Below are 5,352 nucleotides of genomic sequence, written 5' to 3'. Positions count from 1 at the left end.
GGAGATGAGTGTAGACCGCAGAGTCCTGGCCTGATGATGTTGATCTTTTGTGCTGGTCCATCCTTTTGGCCAGTGGCTGTTTAGTTTCCCCGATGTAAGACTGATCACAGCCCTCCTGACACTGAACAGCATATACAACATTGCTCTGTTTGTGCCGGGGGACTGGATCTTTGGGATGAACCAGTCTTTGCCGTAATGTATTTTGGGGTTTAAAAGCCACTGGGACGTTATGTTTAGAAAATAAACGTCTCAGTTTCTCTGATACTCCCTCAACATATGGAATGACCACTGGTCTGGGTCTGGGTTCCTCCTTTTCACCTGATGGCTGACTGGAGTCCTGTTTGGGTTTCTTCTCTGCTTTCAGGAAGGCCCAGTTAGGATATCCACATTTCTCTAGAGCCTGTTTTGTGTAGGATTTCTCCTTCTGCCTGGCTCCCGAGCTAGTGGGGATGCTGTCTGCTCTGTGATACAGAGTCCTGATGACTCCTAACTTGTGCTCCAAAGGGTGATGGGAGTCAAACTGCAAATACTGGTCTGTGTGGGTGGGTTTGCGGTACACCTCGGTTTGCAAAAGTCCTCTATCAAAGACTGAGACCTCACAGTCCAAGAAAGCCAACTTGTCATTTTTTACATCTTCTCGTGTGAACTTGATGTATTTATCCACAGAGTTGATGTGGTCAGTAAAATGTTGGACTTCCTGAGATTTAATTTTAACCCAGGTGTCATCAACATACCTGAACCAATGACTTGGTGGTGTCCCTGAAAAGGACGTCAAGGCTCTCTTTTCTACCTCCTCCATGTACAGGTTGGCAACAATAGGAGAAACTGGAGACCCCATAGCACACCCATGTTTCTGCCTATAATATTGTTCCCCATATGTGAAGTAGGTTGACTGTAGGCACAGTTTCAAGAGTTGACCCAGTTGTTCTGTGGAAAGCGTGGTCCTGCTGCTCAGAGTGGTGTCTGATTTTAATCTTAAACTGACCACCTCTACTGCATCATCAACAGGAATGCACGTAAAGAGTGATGTGACATCAAAAGAGACCATTGTTTCATCAGTCTCCATGATGACATCCCTCACCTTATCCACAAAGTCCATGGTGTTCTGTATGTGGTGTTCTGAGCTGCCAACTAAAGGGATGAGTACAGACGCCAGATACTTGGAAACATTGTAAGTGACAGAGTTAATCATGCTAACAATAGGTCTTAAAGGTACACCTTGTTTGTGGATTTTAGGTAAACCATACAGACTAGGTGTGGCCTCCCCTGGGTACAGTCTGTGGTACAGAAAGCGGTCAATAGCCTTGTCCTGCTCCAAAATTTTCAGGCAATCTATTAACTTCTTCTTGTAACCACTTCCTGGATCTCTTTTCAGAGGTTCATAAGTGGTTAAGTCACTAAGGAGTGTCATAACTTTCTCATGATAGTCTTTCTGGTTCAAAATCACTGTGCACCTTCCTTTGTCTGCTGGGAGAATGATGATGTTTTTGTCCTTGCTAAGAGTGGTGAGTGCATCCCTCTCCTCTCTACTGATGGTCCAGAGGACCAGATTGAACTTTCTTGGATTTTTCTACCTGGATTATTGAGCATGCATCAGGATATTAGAGGAGATAGTGAAAAGCTGGATCACTGGTTCAGTGACTGAAGTTAAATTATTAATATATATATAAATACTTTGTTATTGCTATTGAGGATGTTTGGGGTTAACTCCTACAACTTTGGTCTTTTTTATCTCAAAGGGTTGGGGCTACTACAAATGTTTTGAAGATTACCTGAAATCCAAGAAATGTGCATTAAGTTAGGAAAGATTTAAGATAATCAAAAACTTCCTTTATAAATTGCTCAATTGTGCATTCTGCTGAGAAGGTAATCGGCTGTAGCCTCCCATCTCTCCATGACCTGTACGTCTCCAGGACTGTGGGGCGAGCAGGTCGGATTACAGCTGACCCTTCTCACCCTGCATATGAACTCTCTGAACCACTCCCCTCGGGCAGGAGGCTTCGGTTCATTCGGACAAGAACCTCCCGCCACAAGAACCATTTCTTCCCCTCTGCCATCGGACCCTTGAACACTTAATCACCTTACTTGATAACTCTGCTGTGGTCACTTTTATTACTGTATTTTAACTGTACTACTACAACTGCACAATTTTTCTGAGTATTGTACTTTATTGTACTCTATTGTATTGTATTGTACAGTACTGTAATGTATTGTACTGTATTGTATTGTATAGTACTGTATTGTATTATACTGTATTGTATTGCACTGTATTGGATTGGATTGTACAGTATTGTACTGTATATAATGTATTGTATTGTACTGTATTGTATTGTACTGTATTGTACTGTGTGATCTTATTATAAATCTTATTATATCTGCCCCTTTTTTCAAACAATTATTTCAATCATAATAATTTTCAAGGGTAGCACGGTGGCGCAACTGGTAGAGCTGCTGCCTCTCAGCGAGTAGGTCCCTGATTCAAACCCCGGTCCAGGGGCTTTTCTGGGTGGAGTTTACATGTTCTCTCCGTGCATGCGTGGGTTTTCTCCGGGTACTCCGGTTTCCTCCTACAGTCCAAAAACATGCATGTTAGGCTGATTGGTAACTCTAAATTGTCCCTAGGTGAGAATGGTTGTTTGTCTCAATGTGTCCTTGTGATGGACTTGCGACCCGTCCAGGGTGTACCCCGTCCCTCGCACAGTGATTGCTGGACATGGGCACCAGCGACCCCCGTGACCCAAAATGGAATAAGCGGGTAAAGAAAATGGATGGATGGATGGATAATTTTCAAGTAACAGAACAAAATGAATAACTCTTTCTAATTTTCCTAATTCTAATACAAAAACACACTAAGCTACTTCATATATACTTTTTTAACAATTCAGCTTTGATCTTTTTCTTAAATGTACACATTGACTTGGCATTTTTCACATCACTCTCTAGAACATTCCACAATCCAACTCCTTGGATTGAGATAGACCTTCCATTCAGACTAGTTCTGAATTTTGGTTTGACAAATATCTCTATCCCCTTAAGATTATAACAACGTTGTCTTTTAACAAAATTTCTTTGGATATTTAATGGTAATGTGTTATTTTGAGCCCTATACATAATGTGGTGATATTGCCCCTAGTGGTGTGTCTCTGTCCTGTTTCCTCTCATGTGATTTCCCTTTTCCCACACCTGTGAGCCTGACAGGTGTTTTGTCCTCATCAGTGTTTGTATATAAGTCTGTGGCTTAGTGTTATTCCTTGTCTGGGCATCGTCTTGTATCCCCCTGGTAATCCTCCTGAGTCCCTGGTGTTTTCCTGAGTGCCTCCTTGTGATTTTCTACGTGTAAGTTTTGCTGCCTCGACAGCCGTTTATTTTTGTGTTATTAAAAGTGTCTTCTTATTTTACCACCGAGTCTGCCGAGTCATGCCTGCATCCTTAGGTTCTACCTTTAAAAACCAGCCATCACGACAGTATGCCCAGACCACAACGAGAACCCAGCAGGCGGATGACTTGGGCCAAATACCGGGCCCAAGAAGCAGCTCGGACCACCCGGTGGGAGCAGGCGCGGATGTAGGAGCCTGTCATCCAATGGGGCGGGTTCCGGACCGAACCCGTCCAGAGACAAGGTCACCACAGCCCGGAGGTTGAGATCCTGCCATCGCCTCTTCTGGTGGAGGAAGAGGAAATGAGGTCTCAGCTCCGGGGGCGCCGCCTGGCTTTTAAACCAGCTTTTTCCTCCACCCTGCTTGCCGCACCTGCTGTGGTCTTCGGAGGACGACGCTGAGCTGGAGGATGAACTCTGGTGCGCTCCTGTCCTCAGCTCACGCCCCCACCGCAGGAGGAATAAGCGGCAAAGATGGGTCGGAACCACTGATCTCCAGCTCCAGCCTTCAACCTTCTCTCCCGCTGTGCAGCCTAAAGCACTGGGGAGAATTTCAAAGGGGGAGGAGCAGTCAATCCCCCGCTCATCAGTGGAGCAGACGAAGGGGTGCCAACCGAAAAGAAAGCCCATTCAGCTTCTTCCCAAGTCCTCTGTTAAATCCCTTCAGGACCAGTCATCCTTCTCAGATAAGTCATCTCTTGAATCTATTGCTTTAAATGACACACTACAAAATCTGCTTTCTTCCGCTAAACTGAACCCGAACTATCAGAGCACTATTTATTCCCTAGCGGAAGAATTATTACTGTCTCAGCCTGCAATAATGCAGATCCCAGAGTTCCATCAATTACTCATTAACATAAGGACTTTCAAAGAACAGTTTAAACACCATTCTCTCTCCAGCTATACTGTGCCACAGCAGAACCCACACGAACCTCCTGCTCCTTGTGTCTCAGAGAGGGTCCAGGAGGTCGCCTCTCACACATCATCGAGTGCTTCAGTGGGGGTAGGACCCGATGCCCCACCTCCTTCCTATGTTTCGGTGGGGGCCGGTCACAAAGCCCAATTCTCCAGTGCTCCAGTGGGGACTGGTTCCGACACCCCATCTACTGGGATCTCTATAATGGTGGGTCCTGACACCTCGTATCACCCCAAGCCTCTAGTGGGCCCCAAGCCTCCAGTGGGCCCCAAGCCTCCAGTGGGCCCCAAGCCTCAAGTGGGCCCGGCTCCATCACCTGCTGCTGCAGTCCCATCTCTGGTTCCTGGTTCTCCTACTGCAGTCCCATCTCTGGTTCCTGGTTCTCCTGCTGCAGTCCCGTCTCTGGTTCCTGGTTCTCCTGCTGCAGTCCCGTCTCTGGTTCCTGGTTCTCCTATTGCAGACCCGTCTCTGGTCCCTGGTTCTCCTGCTGCAGTCCCGTCTCTGGTCCCTGGTTCTCCTGCTGCAGTCCTGACTCCGGTTCCCGTTCCTGGTTCTCCTGCTGCAGTCCTGACTCCGGTTCCCGTTCCTGGTTTTCCTGCTGCAGTCCTGACTCCGGTTCCCGTTCCTGGTTCTCCTGTTGCAGTCCTGACTCCACCACCCGTTCCTGGTTCTCCTGCTGCAGTCCTGACTCCACCACCCGTTCCTGGTTCTCCTGCTGCAGTCCTGACTCCACCACCCTTTCCTGGTTCTCCTGCTGCAGTCCTGACTCCACCACCACCTGCTGCAGCTCTGGTTCCTGTCCCTGACTCCTTAGCAGCAGCTCTGAACCAATTTCCTGATGCAGCCCCGGTCTCTGATTCTCCTGATGCAGCCCCTGAGGTTTTCACGCCTCAGCATGATGGTCCCCCATCTGCTGAGGATTCCATGACCGGATCTGAACCTGCCACAGAAGGGTCCGTGTCTCACCTTCAGGGGTCAGTGCCACTTGGGTGCTCTACAGCATCAATAGTCCTGCTTCGACGTGGTGGACAGCCTCCAGGCCGCCCGCCTGACCGGCTTC

At 47.5% G+C, this 5,352-nt stretch overlaps 1 protein-coding gene across 1 annotated transcript in view; it reads left to right on the top strand.

The window, feature by feature from the left end:
- Positions 1-5,352, top strand: part of LOC119416586 (DNA (cytosine-5)-methyltransferase 3B-like) — a 261,265-nt gene that overhangs the window by 165,818 nt on the left and 90,095 nt on the right. The window lies entirely within an intron of this gene.

Source organism: Nematolebias whitei, chromosome 11 (genome assembly GCF_014905685.2).
Source record: "Nematolebias whitei isolate Nwh7 chromosome 11, NemWhi1, whole genome shotgun sequence".
Lineage (NCBI taxonomy): Eukaryota > Metazoa > Chordata > Actinopteri > Cyprinodontiformes > Rivulidae > Nematolebias > Nematolebias whitei.
This window is presented reverse-complemented; position numbering and strand designations above follow the sequence as displayed.